Source organism: Chrysochloris asiatica, unplaced genomic scaffold (assembly GCF_000296735.1).
Source record: "Chrysochloris asiatica unplaced genomic scaffold, ChrAsi1.0 scaffold00093, whole genome shotgun sequence".
In the NCBI taxonomy this organism is placed as follows: domain Eukaryota; kingdom Metazoa; phylum Chordata; class Mammalia; order Afrosoricida; family Chrysochloridae; genus Chrysochloris; species Chrysochloris asiatica.
Window position 1 is genome coordinate 2,576,094 of NW_006408611.1, and position 20,375 is coordinate 2,596,468.

The 20,375-nt window shown below is 39.4% G+C and overlaps 1 protein-coding gene across 2 annotated transcripts in view; it reads right to left on the reverse strand.

Moving 5' to 3' along the window:
- LOC102837348 (PRELI domain-containing protein 2-like) overlaps positions 1-20,375 on the reverse strand; it is a 127,177-nt gene that overhangs the window by 18,878 nt on the left and 87,924 nt on the right. The window lies entirely within an intron of this gene.

Sequence of the window (20,375 nt, forward strand, 5' to 3'; positions counted from 1 at the left end):
AGAGAGAGAGAGAGAGAGAGAGAGATTGTTGTTAAATGGTGACTAGTCGGTTCCAACTCATAGTAATCCTATGTACAACAAAATGAAATGCTGCCCTCACAAACATTGTTATGTTTGCACCCACTGTTGCAGACACTGTGTTAATCCATCTTATTAAGGGTCCCCCCCCCCTTTCTTGCTGACCCTCTATTTTACCAAGCGTGATGTCCTTGTCCAGGGACTGATTCTTCATAAAAATATATCCAAAGGATGTGACACAGAATCTCACTGTTGTTGTTTCTAAGGAACAGTCTTCTGTTCTGTATTTCTTCCCAGACAGATTTGTTTGTTCTTCTGGCAGTACATGGCATATTCAATATTCTTCACCAACATCATAATTCAAAGGCATCAAATCTTCCTTCTTCTTCCATATTTACAAAGGGGAACCAATGCCTCCAAAACTACAAGTATTTGTAATGTGAAGCTTAACTCAAGTGAATATAAGGTGAAACTGTAACAACCATACCACATGCTTATTCACCCCCTCTTGCTAACTAGAATTTTATAAAAGCATGCGTCTCACTTGTATATATTTCATTAAAAGTGATGCTCCAAATTTTAGCTATCCACTTGATATATGGATGATCTCCAATGTTCTTGGATTCTTACTTTGCTTACCTCCTGAATTTTTACACAGACTTAAAGAATATTTATTTGCCAAACAGATATATCTTGATGCTTAGACAATGGGAAAAAGGAGATACAAAAATCATTCAATGTCAGTTGAAAATGATATAACTAGTGCACATCAGAGCAACTAGTCTAAGTAATTGTGGCCATTAAACACTAGCCAAGACAAAGCCAGAGGTCAACTTTCCCAAACCCTGACCCACTGTACTGTATGGAGACGTGCTTTCTGATGCTACCCAAATAATATCAACACACCAGGAGCTCAGAAAACCACTTTCTGTCATTTCAAGTTAAGAGCTTAACTTCCCAGGTTTCGTCTACTTTCACAGAAGGTAATGTAACAGAATTTCAGCTCACTGATTTAAAGGATTCCCAAAAGCTTTACCGCCAAGCAAAGTCTATTACAGCAGGGATGAATTCAAATGAGCCATCGAAGGATTTGGGATTCCTAAATCTAACAGTCAAGGTAAAGACATTGATTTAAACTCAGTGGAAGGAACAAAAACGACATCGTTTGCAAAATGCTCATTTTCACCATAATACTTTCAATGCAAAGGCTAGGTTTCATGTGACTAAAGCTCTATGGATAATGTAAGGATGAGCAGAACTGATGAGGAGGGAGGCATGGAAGAAAGCAGAAGCCACGATTATTTAACTTATTGAGAAGTTAAGATCAGAATTCTTGGTGATATTCTCTCGACATCTAATGAATAAATATCAACTAAATCCATTGACTATTTGAACATTCAAAAGTGGAGAGTAGGCTTAAGAAGTATTATCTATCAAATGAGATACATTTAGAAATGGGAAATAAACCCTCTGAAAGTAGAGAAAATACCACATCCCTTTTTCTAAGTGGTTCAAGTGATGTAAAGAATCTTGAAGGACTTCACAAAAATAACAAGTAGAAAATGCAAATCTCCAATATACACTTGACATACTCTTATATCAATCACACTTATGTTCTTATGTCATACCTATGACTTAATTATTCTTTTGAATGACAGTTTGATCTGCTCTTTTGTTCTATCCCTGAATTACTGCATTTTGAAATGCCCACTCTCTTGAGGTTGTGACGCTCCTTGATGTATATGTTGTAGCGAAGGAACTGAGCACCTCAGAGCAAATAGTTCAAGTTAACACAGTTCAAAAGCTTGGAGAGGGACCCAGGTCAAACAGTTATTAACAACACTACTAACTTTCAATCATCTACAGAGTAAGAATCATGAGCCAGGAGCTTACAATTTCATTTTTTCTTCACAACAACCCTATAAGATGAGAACAAATAGACGTACTTTTCTGGTGACAAATGGAAGTGCTAAGAGGTTAAATCATTAATTCAAGTCATACAGCTGTACAGCAGGGGAAATAATGTAAAACTCAGTGTCAGCTAATGGCTGTTGCTGTTGTTAGTGCTGTCAAGTCAGTGTTGACTCACAGTAACCCTGCAGAGGGTTTCCAAGAATGGAAATCTTTGTGGAAGCAGTAAGCCTTATCTACTTTTGGAAGAAAATGTGGCAATCAACATCAAAGATCTGAAAAAATGTGCATAACTCAAGAACCAGGGAAGCAATCATAAATGCATTTTGGGTATCATTGTCTTTACTTTGACTGTTACAATTTATATCAATATATTATAACAGTGAAAAAGGAAAAAAATATTGAATGATGTAAAAATCATCAAAGGAAGATAGAAGAAATACACACAGTTACTCTACCAAAAAGAAACGGTTGATGTTCAACTATTTCAAGAGGTGTCATATGATACTGAAAGAAAAAGTCCAGGGTGCATTGAAGGCATTGACAAAGAACAAGGCTCTGAAAATTGATGGAATAAAAACTGAAATCTTTCAATAAACTGATGCAGTACTGTAGGCACTCATTCATCTATGCAAAGAAATGTGGAAAACTACGTAGCCAACTAACTGGAAGAGATCCATATTTGTGCCCATTTCAAAGAGAGGTGACCAAACAGAATGCAGAAAACAATAGACAATATCATTAATATTTCATTCAAGTAAAATTTTGCTAAAAATAATTCAAACCAACAGCTTCAGCAGTACATTGACAGAACTGCCTGGGTTTCAAGCCAGATTCAGGAGACAACGTGGAACTAGGGATATCATTACTGATGTCAGATGGATCTTGGCTGAAAGCAGAGAATACCAGAAAGATGTTTGCCTGTGTTTTATTATCTATACAAAGGCTTTCAAGGAGCTCTGGTAGCGTAGTGGTTACGAATCGGGCTGTGAACCTTAAGACCAGCAGTTCGAAACTACCAGCTGCTCCGCGGGGGAAAGATGAGGCGTTCTGCGCCCGTAAAGATTTACAGCCTCGGAAACCCTATACAGGGTCGCTATGGGTTGGAACCGACTCGATGGCACACAACAACAACAACAACAAACAAAGGCTTTCAGTCGTGTGGATCATAACAAGCTATGGACAACATTGCAAAGAATGAGTGTTCTGGAACACTTAATTGTGCTCATGAGGAACCTTTACCTAGATCAAGAGGCAGTTGTTAGACCAGAAATAGAGAACATCAAACAGTTTAAAATTAGGAAAGATGTGTGTCAGGATTGTATTCTTTCTCCATACTTATTCAATTTGTATGAGAAGCAAATAATCCAAGAAGCTGGATTATATGAAAAAAATATGTCATCAAAGTTGGAGGAAGACTCATTAACAACCTGTGATATGTAGATGATACAAATTTGCTTGTTGAAAGTGAACACTGATGATGATCAAAGACCACAACCTTCGGTATAGGTTGCACCTCAATGTGAAGAAAGCAGAGGTCCTCACAACTAGACCAACAAATAACATCCATATAAATGAAGAAAAGACTGAAATTGTCAAAGACTTCATTTTGCTCTAATCAACCAATGACACTCAAGTATGCAAGAAATCAAATGACGTAACGCATTAGGCAAATCCGCTGCACAAGACCTCTTTAAAGTGTTCAAGAGCAAAGATGTCAGTTTGAGGCCTAAGGTACGCTTGACTCAAGCCATGGTATTTCCAATAACTTCATATGCATGCAAAAGTTGAACCATGAATAAGGAAGATTGTAGAAGAATTGATGCATATGAAAGTTAGATTGTGAATAAAAAAGACCATAGAAGAATTTATGCATTTGAGTCATGGTGTTGGAGAAGAATATTAAAAGAACTATGGTCTGCCAATAGAACAAACAAATCTATGTTGGAAGAAATACAGCCAGAATGTTGCTTAGAAGCCAGGATGGCCAGACTTCATCTCTCATACTTCTGACATATTATCAAGAAGGACCAGTCCCTGGATAAGGACATCACGCTTGGTAAAGTGGATGGTCAATGAAAAAAGGAAGGCCATCAACAGGATGCATTGACACAGTGACAGCAGCAACGGGCTCAAGCGAAGCAACTGTTGTGAGACAACCACAGGACCAGTCTGTTGTTTCATTGTACATAAGTTCACTAGGAGTCTGTAGTGACTCGATGGCACCTAACAATAACAACAACATCTATTTATAAAAATATATTTTCTAACAGAGAACGCTTAATGAAAATAATTACTGAGGTTTTCTTATGTGTGAGGCATGTTTTATGTGTGTGATCTCATTTAATTCTTAAAATAATCCTACAAAGTAAGATGAGTATCACTGCATCCTTTTGTTGTTGTTGTTGTTGTTGCTACATGCTGTCAAGTTGTTTCTGATTTATAGTGACCCAGTATTTGGTTTCTGAGGATGGGCTGGTGAGTTTGAACCACCAACCTTGCTATTCAAATGACTTTATGGTCCATTGCTTATCTTATGGGCCACATCAGGATTCCATCACTCCATCCTAGAGATGAGAAAATTGAGGATCTAAGAAGTGAACTGAGAAAACCAGATCGCAGACCAAGAAGTCTTTCTTTAGAACCATCTTTACTCCCTACACTAAACATACAACCAACACCTTGTTTCATACTGAGTAATATAAAAGGCTGATCATGCTATGTTGGGGTTCAGGAGTTGATAATTGGTTTCTAATTGTTAGGATGTCTATAATTTGCTTTAACATATTTCAGTTCAGGCGGTTCACATTGTACATCAGGAATCATCAGTTCCCAAAGCAGGCTTTACACTCCAGGAGTTGTCAGTGTGCATTCTAGCCAGAAACCTCATTCTCCAGAGACTTCATCTTTATCACTGAAAAACACTAGAGGCATTGATAATTACGATAATGATTGTTAAAACTGTGAATTTATTTTTCTGGCAGAATTAGTCATTTGTTAGAAATAGACTCTCATTAATTTAATTATTGGAAATAAAGATAAGGAGAGTAAGTTCCTAGGTAGCACAAATAGCTTAGTGCTCAAGTACTAGCCCAAAGATTGGCAGTTTGAATACACCCAGAGACACTTTGGAAGGCAGGTCTGGAGATCCGCTTCCAAAAGATCACAGCCTTAAAAACAGCAAGAAGCAGCTCTACTTGGCAGCACTGGGTTTTCATCACTCAGAATCAACTCAACCACAACTAACAAAAAGATGGGGGTTGGCTCAAAATCTTACAGATAAACCTATGTTTGCATGATCAGGGTGAAAGCTTCTCTAGCAAGACCTTCACCTTCCGATTTTAAGAATGACATCCATTGTTTATGCTTAAATGACCCCACATTCAGCTCTCAATCAGAGGATTCTGGTTGCCCAGTGCTATCCATAAAAGATCTGAATCCTACCTTTGGAATATTGTCAGCTCTGCTTTCAATGAACTGTTCGTACAATTCATGGTCAGAGCACCCCAAAGGGCAGAGACTTAATTTAGCTGATATAACAAATAGACTAATCTGTTGTTGTGGTTGTTAGGTGTCATCGAGTTGGTTCCAACTCACAGCAATCCTATGCACAACAGAATGAAACACTGCAGAGCCCTGCACCAATCTGAAAATCGTTGCTACCCTTGAGCACTGTGCCTGCTGCCACTGTGCCGATATATCTTGTCTACGGTCTTCCTATGTTTTGTTGATCCTCCACTTTACCAAACATAATGTCCTTCTCCAGTGACTGTCCCTCCTAATAATATCTCTGAAGTATGGGAGATGAAGTCTGGCCATTCTGGCTTCTAAGGAGCATTCTGGCTGTACTTCTTCCAACACAGATGTTTGTGTTTTTGGCAGTCCATGGTACTTTTAATACTCTCCTCCAACACCAAAACTCAAATGCTTCAATTCTTCTATGGTCTGCTTTATTCACAATCCAACTTTCACATATATATGAAACTACTGAAAATACCATGACTTTGGTCAGGTGTACTTTAATTTAGGCTTCAAACTGACAACTTGGCTCTTAAACACTTTGAAGAGGTCTTATGCAGCAGAATTGCCTAGTGCAATACTTCATTTGATTTCTTGACTGCTGCTTGCAAGAGTATTGATGGTTGATCAGAGCAAAATAAAGTCTTTGACAACTTAAATCTTTTTGCTATTATCTACATTGACAGGAAACCACCAGAGGTTCAAGCCAAATTCAGACAAGGACGTGGAATGAGGATTTAATTTCTAACATCAAATGGGTCTTGGTCAAAGCAGTGCTTATGCAAAGGCTTTCTACTATGTGGGTCATGATAAGCTATAGACAACACTGTGGAGAATGAATGTTTGGGAACACTTAATTGTGCTCATGTGGAACCTGTACACAGACCAACCGGCAGCTGTTCAAACAGAACAAGGGAACGCTGAATGGTTTAAAATTAGGAAAGGTATATGCCATGATTGTATTCGTTCACCATACTTATTCAATGCTGAGAAAGTAATCTAAGAAGAGTATATAAAGAAGATGGCATCAGGATTAGAGGAAAACTCATTAACAACCTGCGATATGCAGATGATACAACCTTGCTTGCTGAAAGTGAAAAGGACTTAAAATCCTTACTGATGAAGATCAAAGACCACAGCCTTCAGTATGACTTGCACCTCAATGTAAAGAATTTGTGCCTATGTACGTGTAAAAAATCAGTAGATGAAAAACCATGGGAACAAATCAATAATTTAACAACATGATGAACATAATGTCACTTAACTGTATATGTGAAGATTGTTGAAACGGCGATTTTTTTTACAGCATATGTATTTACCACAATAAAGAAATTAATAAATACCTAAATGTGTGGCAGAACTTCTTTATATGTTGGTAGTGAGGTTATGGGGGTATAATTAACTAGATAGTCATGCATATAACTTAGCATACAGATTGGCTCAGGTCAGTGTGATAGGGAGCTTTTGACAGGACAGCCAATGATACCAGCCTCCTGGTTTTGATGCCATCCTGTGATTTCCCTGAAGAGGCCTGATGGTACAGTGATTAAAATGCTCAGCTGCTAACCCACAGTTCAGCAGTTCGAACTCACCAGCTGTTTTGTAGGAGAAAAGTATGGCAACTGCTTCTGTAAATATGTACAGCCTTAGAAACTCTATGGGACAGTTCTATCTGTTCTATTGGGTTGCTATGAATCAGAATCTACTCAGTGGCAACGAGTTGGGTTTGGTTCAGTGTGGTGGTAGTGTGCTGTGGAGTCAGTTCCAACTTATAGTGACCCTGCATGGGGTTTTTGAGGCTGTAAATCTTTAGGGAAGCAGAAAACCTCATCTTTCTCTAATGGAATGACTGGTTATGAGTCCAACTCGTAACCACTATGCTACCAGAGTTCCTTTGCAACCCTACATAGGGTTTCTGAAACTGTAAACCTTCACAGGAACAGAGTCTCATCTTTCTCTAGAGGATTTGAATTGCCAACCTTGCAACTGTTGCTAGGCTCTGTCAAGTCAGTTACAACTCATACCAACTCTGTGTACAACAGAAAGAAACACTGTCCCATCCTGCACCATTCTCGTAACTATTTTGTTTGGAACCATTGCTGCTGGCACTGCATTAATCTCTCTCTCTTCCCCGATCCTCCACATTACCAAGCAGGTCCTTCTTCTCCATGGAATGCTGTGTCCTGATGACATGTCTAAATGACAAGAGACTAAGTCTCGTCATCCTAGCTTCCAAGGAACATTGTGGCTGTACTGGCTGAACAGACAGATTGGTTTGTTCTTCTGGCAGTCCAAGATACTTTTAATACTTTTCTCCAACACCACCCCTCAACTGCATCTATTCTTCCAGTCTCCTTATTCATTGTCCAACTTTTACATGCGTATGGGGTTACTGAAAATACTATAGCTTGGGTCAGGTGCACCTTAGTCTTCAAATTGATATCTTTGCTCTTAAACACTTTAAAGAGCTCTTTTGCAACAGATTTGCCTAATGCGATATGTTATTTGATTTCTTAACTGCTGCTTCCATAAGTGTTGATTGTGGGTCCAAGCAAAATGAAGTCTTTGACAACTTCAATCTTTTCACCATTTATCATGGTCTTATTTATTGGTCCAGTAGTGAGGATTTTCATTTTCTTTACATTGAGTGCAATCCATATTGAGGTCTTTGATCTTCATTAATAAGTGTTTTAAGTCCTTTTCAGTTTCAGCAAGCAAGGTTGCATCATCTACATAAATCAGGTTGTTAATGCAGTTAGCAGTTACTAATGAATCATTGTTGTTGTTATATGCTCCCCAGTACGTTCCAACTCATAGTGGCCTTATGCACAACAGCATCAAACACTGTCAGTCCTGTGCCATCTTCACAATTGTTTCCTGTTTGAGCTTGCTGCTGCTATAAATGTGTTGATCTATCTCCTTGACGATCTTCTTCTTATCAAGCATAATGTCCTTCTCCAGGGACTGGTCTCTCCTAATAACATGTCCAAAGTATGAGAGACAAAGCCTCATAATCCTGGCTTCTACTTCTTCCAATACAGATCTGTTTGTTCTTCTGTCAGTCTGTAGTACTTTTCAATATTCTTCTCCAACACTAGACCTCAAATGCATCAATTCATCTATGGTATTCTTTATCTACTGTCCAACTTTCACATGCATATGAGGCTAGTGAAAATATCATGACTTGGGTCAGATGCACCTTAGTCCTCAAACAGATAATCTTTGCTCTTGAACACTTGACAGAGGTCTTGGGCAGTAGATGTGCCTAGTGCAATACAATAGTTTGCTTTTCTGACTGCTGCGTCCAAGAGTAATGATGGTTGATCCAAGCAAAATGAAGTCTTTGACAAGTTCAGGTTTTTTCTCCATTTATCATGATGTTATGTCCAGCTGTGAGGATCTTTGTTTTCTTTACACTGAGATACAGTGACTATGATACAAAAAAGATAAAGAAATATAACTTTTGTGATTAGGGTACAAAAGGCACTGAAGACAGTATATACTAACATACTCTCACCCTCTCACTTGCTTGCTGCCATGTTGTCAGGCACTCTATGGAGCGACCCATATGGCAAGGAGCCAAGGGAGGTGACATGAATCCTAGCAGCAACCATGTGAGCAAGTATGGGATAGAATCTTCCCCAATGAGCCTCCAGATAAGATCTCTGCTCCACACAACACCTTGATTACACCCTTGTGAGATTCTGAAACAGAAGACCCAACTAAGTTGTGCTTGAACTCTTGGTCCATATAACCTGAGAGATAATAAATGTGTGCTGCTTTAAGCTGCTAATTTCAGGATAATTTAAAACACAGTGATACATAAATAATGTGAAAGAGATGAAGGAGGGAAGGAAGGAAGGAGGAGGGAGGGAGGGAGGAAGGAAGGGAGGGAGGGAGGGAGGGAAGGAAGGAAGGAAGGAAGGAAGGAAGGAAGGAAGGAAGGAAGGAAGGAAGGAAGGAAGGAAGGAAGAAAGAAAGGAAGGAAGAGGAAAACACACAGTACACATATTCTTAGCCTACATTTTTCCTCAGTCTCAAGGAATTAGCTTCCATTATTAAAACAGATTTTTATTAAGGCTAAAATAACAAGCATTCACCCTAAGAAAGCAGCATGTTCAAATCTCTTTAGATGTAGCATGTCTAGGCCAGACCTTCCTCAAAGCAATGTTCAAATTGTTTGACTTGCCCACATTGTTTCAGTGACAAATATTTCACATGCTGTTGAATTCAATCTCTCTCTGCTTCAGCCTCCCTATCAACACAATAAATATAATGATGGAACTAATAATGGGGCCTTGCCAGGAGAGTAGCTGAAATAACAAATTATTTTATCACACATTGAAAATGCATTTCAGAAACTAAAAAAAAAAAAAAAAAACCACAGAAACCCACCTCTATTCAATTGCATAATGAGAGCTCTGCTTTTCCATAGCATTTCTAGTGGTTTCTAAGCACTCACACAAACTGGACTAAAAAAGAACACTCCCATGACAAGACTGTCATCACCCACATTATCTTCTGCATTTGCAGAATTTGCTTTTATCTAAAGCAAAATGCAGAATTTGCAAAGCAAATATGCTGGGGTTCACCAAAGAGCTTCTGGAAATTTTGGTTTGGAATTTTTGTGATCTGTGAGGGAAAGAGCTGGAAATTGTTTTGGGGGTTGTCTGTTTGTTTGGTTGGTTGATTTTGTTTTGTTTTAGAGGGGTGGTGGCAGATGCTTAAACAATAGTTTTATCTAAAGTAGTACCATGTTGTTGTTGTTAAGTAACATGGAGTCGGTTCCAACTCATAGTGACCCTGCACAGGGTTTCCAATGCTACAAATCTTTACGGGAGCAGAAAGCTTCATTTTTCTCCCACGGAACAGCTGGTAGTTTCAAACTGCCAACCTTGAGGTTAGAAGCCTGATTCGTAACCACTACGCTACCAAAGCTCAGTACCATAGTGTCTGTGAAAGCCAGAACTCAAGGGGACTGCCTTGTTTTCCCAAGTCTTTCAAGTTTTCCGTCTTTAACAGAGTGCAATCTTTACCACTTTTATAGCACTCTCTGTTAGGGAAAACTATTTGCATTTTCCTTCTCTAACAGGTTTTCACCTTCCACAGGTTCCAGCTTCTGTATGTTTAACTGTATAAGGCATGAGTCCTCAACAGGAGCAAAATCAAAGAAGAGAAAATTTGTTCTTGGTACCAAAACAAAAATCTCCTTTTTTATTATAAAGCACAGATTATAATACAGTACTTAAACAGATATTCAGTGTATCTGTGGTATTAAAATTTCACTGTGGGGAGGTTATTAGAGAAAAATGTCTACGAAGGCTCCTGGTTGTTGTTTTTGTTAGCTGTCATGGAGTTTGTCCCCACTCAAGGCAACTACAGTACAACAGAACAAAACACTGCCAAGTCCTGTGTCACCCCTGTTAATGGTTATAGGCTAGACCAGTGTGAGACACAAGATTTTCATATGGTGGCTTTTGGTAGAATACCAGTCCTTTCTTCTTTTTTCTTTTTTAATGTTTTATTGTGAATTATGTGACAGTTTACATGGAAGGACATTAGCTTAACATTCATCCTATCGTATATCGCCTCACTGCCATGGTTACAGTCCCCTCCATGCATCATCAACCAACCAAACGTTATACCCAGCAAGCCTGCCCCTCGGTCATCAGCACACAGCCCCGCTCCCTCTCTAGGTCCAGAGTCCCCAGCCGCTCCGTCTCTCCACATCATCGTCTCTGCCTCCACCTCTGGCGTCACTGCCTCGCTAAGTAGGGTCCCACACTCTGCTCCTCTCCCCCAATGGTCCTAGGGTAATCCTTTCTTCTTAGTCCATCTTAGTCTAGGCTCTCTCAAAGCACTCAAAGGTCCTTTTAGATACCAATTTTACAGCCACCTCATTCCTATGGTCATTCCCAGTTTTTCCAGTGTAAAGTGAGTTCCCTGCCTCTGCATTCCCCCATGCCTCTGTCTGTATCAAACACACACATCTTGCCCTCATGCAAGGTAGCAGTTTAAATACCAAGACAGGTCAGTGGTTCAAACCCACTAGTCACTCTGTGGGAGAAAGACGAGACTGCTTCCCTAAAGATTTACAGCCTTGAAAGCCCTATGGTGCAATCCTACTCTGTCCTATAGAGTCTCCATAAGTTGAAATCAACTCTGTAGCAATGAGTTTTATGCTAAGATACACACCCAGGGAGTAAACCTATATAAGCACTGAGGTGCCTTGAATTTACTTTATATTGGCTTTCTATCCAAAGGCTTCTTCAATTGGTGAGCCAAGTGATTAGGTGGGACCATGCAAATAAGGTATATGGGACTCTAAGACTGGGATTGGTTAGTTTTTCTCTTTGGCTAAGTTTAAAATGAGCTGTCTCAGAAGCAGAGATGGGAGGTCACAGGACCATCAAGAAGGAAGAGCATGAATGAGGTCTGAGATCCCTACCTGGAAAAACAGCAACTGCAGAGGCAATATGCAAGAGGGGATGGTAGAGGTATTAGCATGGAGAGAAAGACCAATTTCGGTCTCTGGGCCCATGGATTAAGTAAAGCTGAGTACCTGCAGGCAGGAGACTGGTTTGAAGAATGTGCCCTTTGGGCATTCACAGACTGGCTAGAAGAACCTTTGTAACTCAGCTCCAGCAGGGCAGAGGCCAAGGGACCACATGGCTGAGAGGCTGAAAACAAGAGTGAGAGGTGTCTACAGTATGGCAGACAAGAGGCGTTCCTGACAGGAGAACTGCTGTGTCCTAAGTTGGTTTTGATCCTGAATTGTACCCTGTTTATTTCCCTAATAAACACCCTAATTGTGAGTATCATTATGAGTTCCGTGTGGTCACGACAATGGATTATTGAACCCAGATGTGAAGCAGAGAGCACTGTGGGAGGGATGGATTGTAACAGAATAGGATAAAGAAGGTTGTAGGGTAGAAGCATGTTTGGCTTCTGCTTCATAGGAAGCAACCTTGGGCTGATGTTGAGTTTGATTCTCCTTCCCCCTTGTGAAGCTAGGGGAAATCAGACATGGTCCCTACATGGTTTAAGCAGTCTCTACCCTTCTGAACTATGTCTGCACCTCATGCATCCCTCCAAAATCTGGCACACAGAAAGAATGTACAGAACTGAACTTCTCAGTTTGAAATCTACCAGTATAGACTATATGTGTGTATAGGTTTGAAGTCAAAAACAAAACAAACAGAACAGGTAACTATCTAAAGTATGAAAAAGGAACATGTGAAAATGAGTTTTTTAATTCTTAAAAATGCATAGATATCCCACAAATATATATAGATTTAACACAGAGTATTTGTACATAACTTTTGCTGCAAATATATTCATGAATGTGAAAGAGAATACAGGAGGCAAAGTTATGAAAACATCTTAGACATAACTATGAGTATTCCAGAACACTTAATTGTACTTCTGAGGAATCTGTACCTGGACCAAGAAGCAGTTGTTCGAACAGAGCATGGGAACACTGAATGTTTTAAAATTGGGAAAGGTGTGCGACAAGGTTGTGTTCTTTCACCATACTTATTCAACCTGTATGCTGAGCAAATAATACGAGAAGCTGGGTTCTAGGAAGAAAAACGTGGCATCAGGATTGGAGGAAGACTCATTAACAACCTGCAATATGCAGATGATACAACCTTGCTTGCTGAAAGTGAAAAGGACTTGAAACATTTACTGATAAAGATCAAAGAACACAGCCTTCCATATGGGTTGCATCTCAATGTCAGAAAAACAAAAATCCTCACCACTGGACCAATAAACAACATTCTTATCAACGGAGAAAAGATTGAAGTTATCAAGGACTTCATTCTTCTTGGATCAACTGTCAACACTCATGGAAGCAGCAGTCAAGAGAGCAGACAATGCATTGCATTGGGCAAATCTGCTGCACAGGAACTTTTAAAAGTGTTGAAGAGCAGAGATGTCAGCTTGAGGACTAAGGTGCACTTGACCCAAGCCATGGTATTTTCAATATCCTCATATGGATGCGAAAGCTGGACAGTGAATAAGGAAGATCGTAGAAGAATTGATGCCTTTGAATTGTGGTGTTGGAGGAGAATACTGAAAGTGCCATGGACTGCCAAAAGAACCAATAGATCTATTTTGGAAGAAGTGCAGCCAGAGTGCTCCTTGGAGGCCAGGATGGCTAAGCTTCATCTCTCATACTTTGGACATATTGTCAGGAGAGATCAGTCGCTGGAGAAGGATGTCATGCTGGGTAAGATGGAGGGTCAGAGAAAAAGAGGAGACCCCCAATGAGATGGATCAGCCAGGTGGCATCACTGATGGTGTCAAGTGTGACAGCGGTAGTGAGGTTGGCCCAGGATCAGACATTGTTTCGTTCTGCTGTGCATGGGGTCGCTATGAGTCGGTTCCGACTCGATGGCGCCTGACAACAACAACAAACACTTTGAGGGAATGAGTTGCTGGGTCTGGAGGTTTAGGACCATAATTTCAGGGGACACCATGGTCAACTGACACAACATAGTCCACAAAGACAATGTTCTACATCCTACTTTGGTGAGTAGCGACTGGGGATTTAAAAGACTGGGAGCAGCCATCTAAGGTGCATTACTGGTCTCTCTATGTGTGAAGCAAAGAAAAGTGAAGAAACTGAAGAGGAATGAAAACAATTAGTCCAATGGACTAATGGACCACATGAATGTCAGTCTCCATGACCCTGCTTATCAGAAGAACCAAATGGTTCCCAGTTACCACAACCAACTGTTCTAAAAAGGATCGCAATTGTTGCTGTTAATGGTAAGTGCCATTGAGCCCATTCCAAATCAGCAACTCTGCAGAGGGTTTCCTATGAGCAGCTCATGAGTTTGAACCAATGACTTTGCAACTCCAAAGATCTTGCGGTCCAATACTTATCCTGCAGCAGCACACCAGGACAGCAGAAAAAGCTAAAAAGAGTAGGAGAAAAATGTAGGACAAAATTCAAAATCATAAAAATGATCAAGCTTACTTATGGAACTCCCAACACTATGGCTGTTAGTCACCCTTCAGGTGTGGAAATGAATTTATGACTTAATTTTCAGCCAAACAATAGACAGGTCTATAATGGAAATAGTAACTCTAAGGTGGGACACATACCGTAAAATAATTAACCATTTGGGATAAAAGGGTAGCATTTACCCAAGGGTAGAGTTCAAAAAACGGTCAGGAAAGAAGGAGGAAGAGAAACAGGAAACACAAGGAAGAAGTGAATGAGTGATGTTACAATGTGAGGATTGCAAACAATGACATGAAACAAAATGTGTATGAACGAACTGTTGAATGGAAAACTGATATGCTTTGTAAATTTTCACTCAGTTCACAAATAGTTTTAATAAAAAAAAAAAACACAGTATTGTGCCATCTAGTGGGTTCTGATTCACAGTGATCCTATGCACAATAAAACGATACACTGTACGGTCCTGAGCCATCCTCACAATCATTGTTATGTTTGAGCCCATGTGGCTGCCACTAGGTCAACACATATCATTGAGGGTTTTACTCTTTTTTAAAGACCCTCCACCTTACCTAGTATGCTGTTCTTCTCCAGGTACTGGCCCTTCCTGACATGTCCGAAATCTTAGCCATCCTCGATTCTAAGAGGTATTTTGGTTGGACTTCTCCCAGCACAGATTTGTTTGTTCTTCTGGCAGTGCATGATACTTTCAATATTCTTCATCAACATCATGATTTAAATGCATCCACTCTTCTACTATTTTCTTTATTCACTGTCCATCTTTCACATGCAAACAGGGGTTTGAAATTACCATGGTGTGGGTCAGGCATACCTTACTCCTCAAAGTGACATCTTTGCGCTTTAACACTTCAAAGAGGTCTCAAGCAGCAGATTTACCTAATGCAATATGTTGTTTGATTTCTTGGTTGCTGCTTCCGTGAGTGCTGTTGGTAGAGCCAAGCAATACAAAGTCTTTGACAACTTCAGTCTTCTCTCTGTTTATTATATTATTTATTAGTCCAGTTATGAAGATTTTTGTTTTCTTTATATTGAGGTTCAATCTATACTGAAGGCTGGATCCTTTGAAAAAACAGGTATGCAATATAAAGAAATAAGGACATTAATAAATACTTCATATACACTTGACCTGTGTTCTCCAATTTACTGAGAGCTTTCACATCGAGCTGTCATAGCTATCGGGGGGGGTAACGCAGCAGAAACCTCATCTTTATGGGAAATAAACTTAGGATCAGAGAATCCTAAATCACAAAGATGATAGAATAAAGAAAGCCCAGTTGGCTTAATCCAGAGCTGCTAATTCCAAGGCCATACTTGTTGATTTGACTGGGTCGGGAAACCCACATACTTACATTCCAGAAAGATAAGTGGTATCCAAGTAGTGTGTGAAAAGTCAGCATTTGTGTCAGTAAGGTTCCTGGATTACAAATCGTTTCAAAGTGGTGAAAGGAGGAGAATAAAGGCAACTGAACTAAAACCCCACAAACACCACAATCCCCCCACCCCCTGAGGAACAGAAACATGTAAGTGATTGCAACTTGGGAATTAATGCCAAGGTTCAGCTTTTAATTTAAAACACAGATATAAACTTCATAAATGCCTCATTTTGCTTTTTCTGGAAAAGAAAAAAAAGGATTGTCAGGTCTCAACCGGTCCACCAATAAACATACTCAGAGAAAAAGTGCTCAAGTGAAAATAAAGTCATCTAAAACCCTTTCACAGTGACATCCACAGACACATTTATTTACATAGGCTCAGCCAGGATGGTTTATCAGTAAATCAGGTGGATCTGGGAAAACATCGTCACTTGGATAAAAGGTAAAAGACACTTAAGCATGATGTTGTTGTTGTTAAGTGCCATCGAGTCAGTTCGGATCCATAGCAATTCTGTATAGGGTTTCCAAGGAGAAGCTGGTGAGCTTGAACCACCGACATTGTGGTTCAAATGACTTTGCAGTCCAGCGCATTAGCCCACATTACCACACCAGTACTGAAGCATGAGTAGCCCCTAAAGTTGAAAAGCTAGCTAATTAATCTAAACCTCTTTAAAAAAGAAAACGTAAAGCAGGTAAGCCAAAAGGAAAAATAGATCCTTACTTCTGAGAGTAATAAGTGAGAATAAAGAGGAATCACTTGGGTTCTCCTTTAAAAATATTGAAGTCGATTGGTTTCCAGAATAATATACATTAGAAACCAACTGGGTATGTCAATGTGCATATTCTACTTCATTTCTATTCATTTTCACATGCATGTTTTGAGTACCGCTCAAAGTACTATGGGTTAAGGGAGAACAAGGATCAGGATTAGGAAAACACTCTTTGCCCCCAAGGATCATAGACTCTCCCATGGGACTATGTCACAAACTTTTGGGAGTAGGTATCCTTCACACCATTCTGTCCTCTTAAAACTGATACTCTAACTTTGACTCATATGGTCAAAGCTCAAAATAAGTCATATTTGTACACCCTAACTTCTTGGTCATGCTTAACTTATTTAAGATCAAGAAGAGTCACTTTCAGAGAAAGAAATAAGTTTATTAACAAAGAGCCTTCAATAATCTGTACACAGACTATGGGCAATACCCCCAACACTGCCCAGTGAGTGGAGAAAGTCATACTGCAGAGAAAGTGAAGAATAAAAGCAGGTGCTGAGTCTCTCAGACCACAGCTGAATAAAGAGCACTGTCTGGGGTCCTGGCAGATTTCACTTCCCAGCTTCCCAGTTGGATCACCTTTGTACCCTTACAATGAGCTAGATTTTTAAAGTAGTTTGTGTTGCTTACAAGCAAAGACTCCTAAGAAATACAAGGGAAGATCACACAGAATTAAGTCTACTGCACAACACTGTTCCTGAAGTATCATGATGCTGAGTAGACAAGCATCTCACTTCATTCTTCTAAGGGTAAGTGAAATGCAAGAAAAAAGACTTGTTGACCAAAGAGGGGGATTTGAGTCCAGTCTCCACCCTTTGCTAGTCCTTTTAAGTCCATTTAGCGCACACAATGCCTGACATGAAGCAGATGTTCAATATATATTTGTGAAGGGAAAAAAGAAAGGAGACAAGCAGCCATCATATACTTGGTATACTTAACCTCTTCAAGTCAATTTTCATCTATAAAATTGGAGTAATAATGTCCACCTTGTATACCTCACAAGATCAGAATGCACACAACCACCTTAAGATTAAAAGTCAGGTTGATGGGCAGGTCAAATACGGAGCTACTTGGACTAATCAGTGATTATTTACGTAAAGCAGGGATTGCAAACTGCATCCCATAGGCAAAATCCAGGTCACCACCTATTTTGACATGGCCCTAGAGTTAGAATGGTATTTACAAATAAATACTTGCAATCAATTTGCTAATACAGAACACTAACTTTGAGACTCAATGCTATCCATCCCCTTAAAAAAAAAAAAAAAATCATTCTATTCTTCCAATTCACAGACTTATATAAGAACGTATTATACTCAACTGTTTACTCTTTGGTCCTTTACAGGAAAGTTTACGAATCCTGAGCTACAGGATGCAAAGGAAGTCTGCTCAGTCAGGTACAGGGCAACAAAAGCATTCTTCTAATTAAGCCCATGAATACTAGTGTGTTGTTTTGTAGCACATGGGAAAGTTTACAAAGACATATATTGTAATAGAGAAGACTAATCTACAGTAATGTGAGCGAAGGTCACATCAGACCTCCTGGAAGCTCAAATGCCCAATCCCCTCCCCTTCAAGCTCAGGTGGTGTAAATAGACAGGAAACCATCGAACAATACCATTAATATCACATGTAAGCAAAATTTTGCTGAAGACAATTCAAAAACGACTGCAGCAGTACATCAAGAGGGAGTTGCCAGAAAGTCAAGCCAGATTCAGAAGAGGACATGAAATGGGATATCACTGCTGGTGTCACACGGATCTTGACTTAAAGCAGCAAATACCAGAAACATGTCTCCTTGTATTTCACTGACTCTGCAAAGGCATTTAACTGTGTTTATCATAACAAACATAACATTGTGAAGAACGTGTATTCCAGAATACTCAATCGTGCTCATGAGGAACCTGTACATAAACCAAGAGGGAGTTGTTCAAACAGAACAAGTGATACTGAATGGTTTCAAATCAGAAAGGTGTGTGTCAAAGTTGTACCCTTTTACTATATTTATTCAGTCTGGTTTTCGGAGCAAATAATCTGAGAATATGCATTATATGTAGAAGAACGTGGCATCAGGATTGGAGAAAGACTCATTAACACTCTGAGATATGCAGATGATACAACATTATTTGCTGGAAGCAAAGGGGACTTCAAGTACTTACTGCAAAAGATCAAAGATGACAACTTTCAATTTGGACTACACCTCAATTTTATTGCTGTTGTTAAATGCTGTCAAGTCAGTTCCAACCCACAGCGACCCTTTACAGGTCAAGCAGCTGGTTGGCTTGAACCGTCAACCTTGCGGTTCAAACTGACCTTGCAGTCTAGCACATTAACCCACAGTGCCACACCAGGACTCCACACATCAACCTAGAGAAAACAAAAATTCTCACAACCAGACCAGTAAATAACATCATGACAAATGGAAATAAGACTGAAGATGTCAAAGACTTCAATGTGCTTGACTCCATAATTAATGCTCACGGAAGAAGTAGTCAAGGAATTAAACTATGCAGGCAAATCTGCTGCAAAAGATCTCTTTAAGTGTTAAAGAGTACAACATGATGTTAAGAACTAAATAAAGAGTATAAAGCAGAATTTTTCAGACTTGTTCTTCACTCACTGTTTGTTCTAATAAAACCTCACATGGAAAACCATATGAAATAGATTAAAGACAGAAATATCTATCTAAAGCAGGTTCCACAGAACTCTGGAACTCCTACAAGCAGAGTTTGAACTACACAGGTATGGACAACCTGGATCCCTTGGTGTTCCGGAGGAAAAGACAGAATGGTGGGCAGGAAGAACTTTGGAGATTTCATGGAAGAAGTGACATTTGGAAAGACAACAAGGTAAAAAGGAGAATGGTGCTTTTTGTGGGGACAATCCTGTGGGAATAACATCAGCAAGGACTCTGAGGTATATTTAGGGGTGGGACTGGGCCAGCTAGAGGTCTAGAGGGTTTCTATCAGGGAAGAGTGGGAAAGAGAAAGTTGGTATATGGGAATAAAATGAGAAGCTTTCATGATATAACTGGCTTGAGGGCTCACTGAAGTCATAGAAATCAAAACAAAACTTTTAGGAAAAGAACTTTCTAGAATTAACCATTTTACTATTCATTAAAATAATAAAATGTAAAATAAGTACTTTGGATATTTTAGTAGGCAAGGAAAAGAAGAGAGAAGGAGAAAGGTAACATTGTCACTATTACCCAAATTGTATCATCACTATTCGTTTTTTCACCCATTTCCTTTGTATGTTTACTACTTGTGTTTTCCTGTGACTATATCATGATATTCATGCCATTTTCATATCGTTTATTTATACTACTTACAAGCACTATAGGATAGAGGTTAGAAGCACAGACTCTGAATTTCAACTGACCTTGGCTTAAAACGTGGTTTAGTGACTTACTAGCTGTGGCAACTTGAGCAAATGAGTTAACCTCTCTATGTCTTTCCTCATCTATGTCAGGACAACAATAGTTAGGTAATGATTAAATGAGTTAACAAGTAAACATTCTTTAAATGGTACGTAGCACGTCGTAAGCACTCAATTAAATATTAGATACTCAACAGGGAGCTGCCAGAAAGTCTTGTGCTTTATTGTGCTTTATGGACTAAGCAAAGGCATTCAACTGTGTGGATCATAACAAGCTATGAATAACATTGGGAAGAAAGAAAATTGTGGAACACTTAATGGTGCTCATGAAGAACCTGTACACAGACCCAGAAGAAGTTGTTAGAACAAAACAAAGGGATACTGAATGGTTCAAAATCAAGATAGATG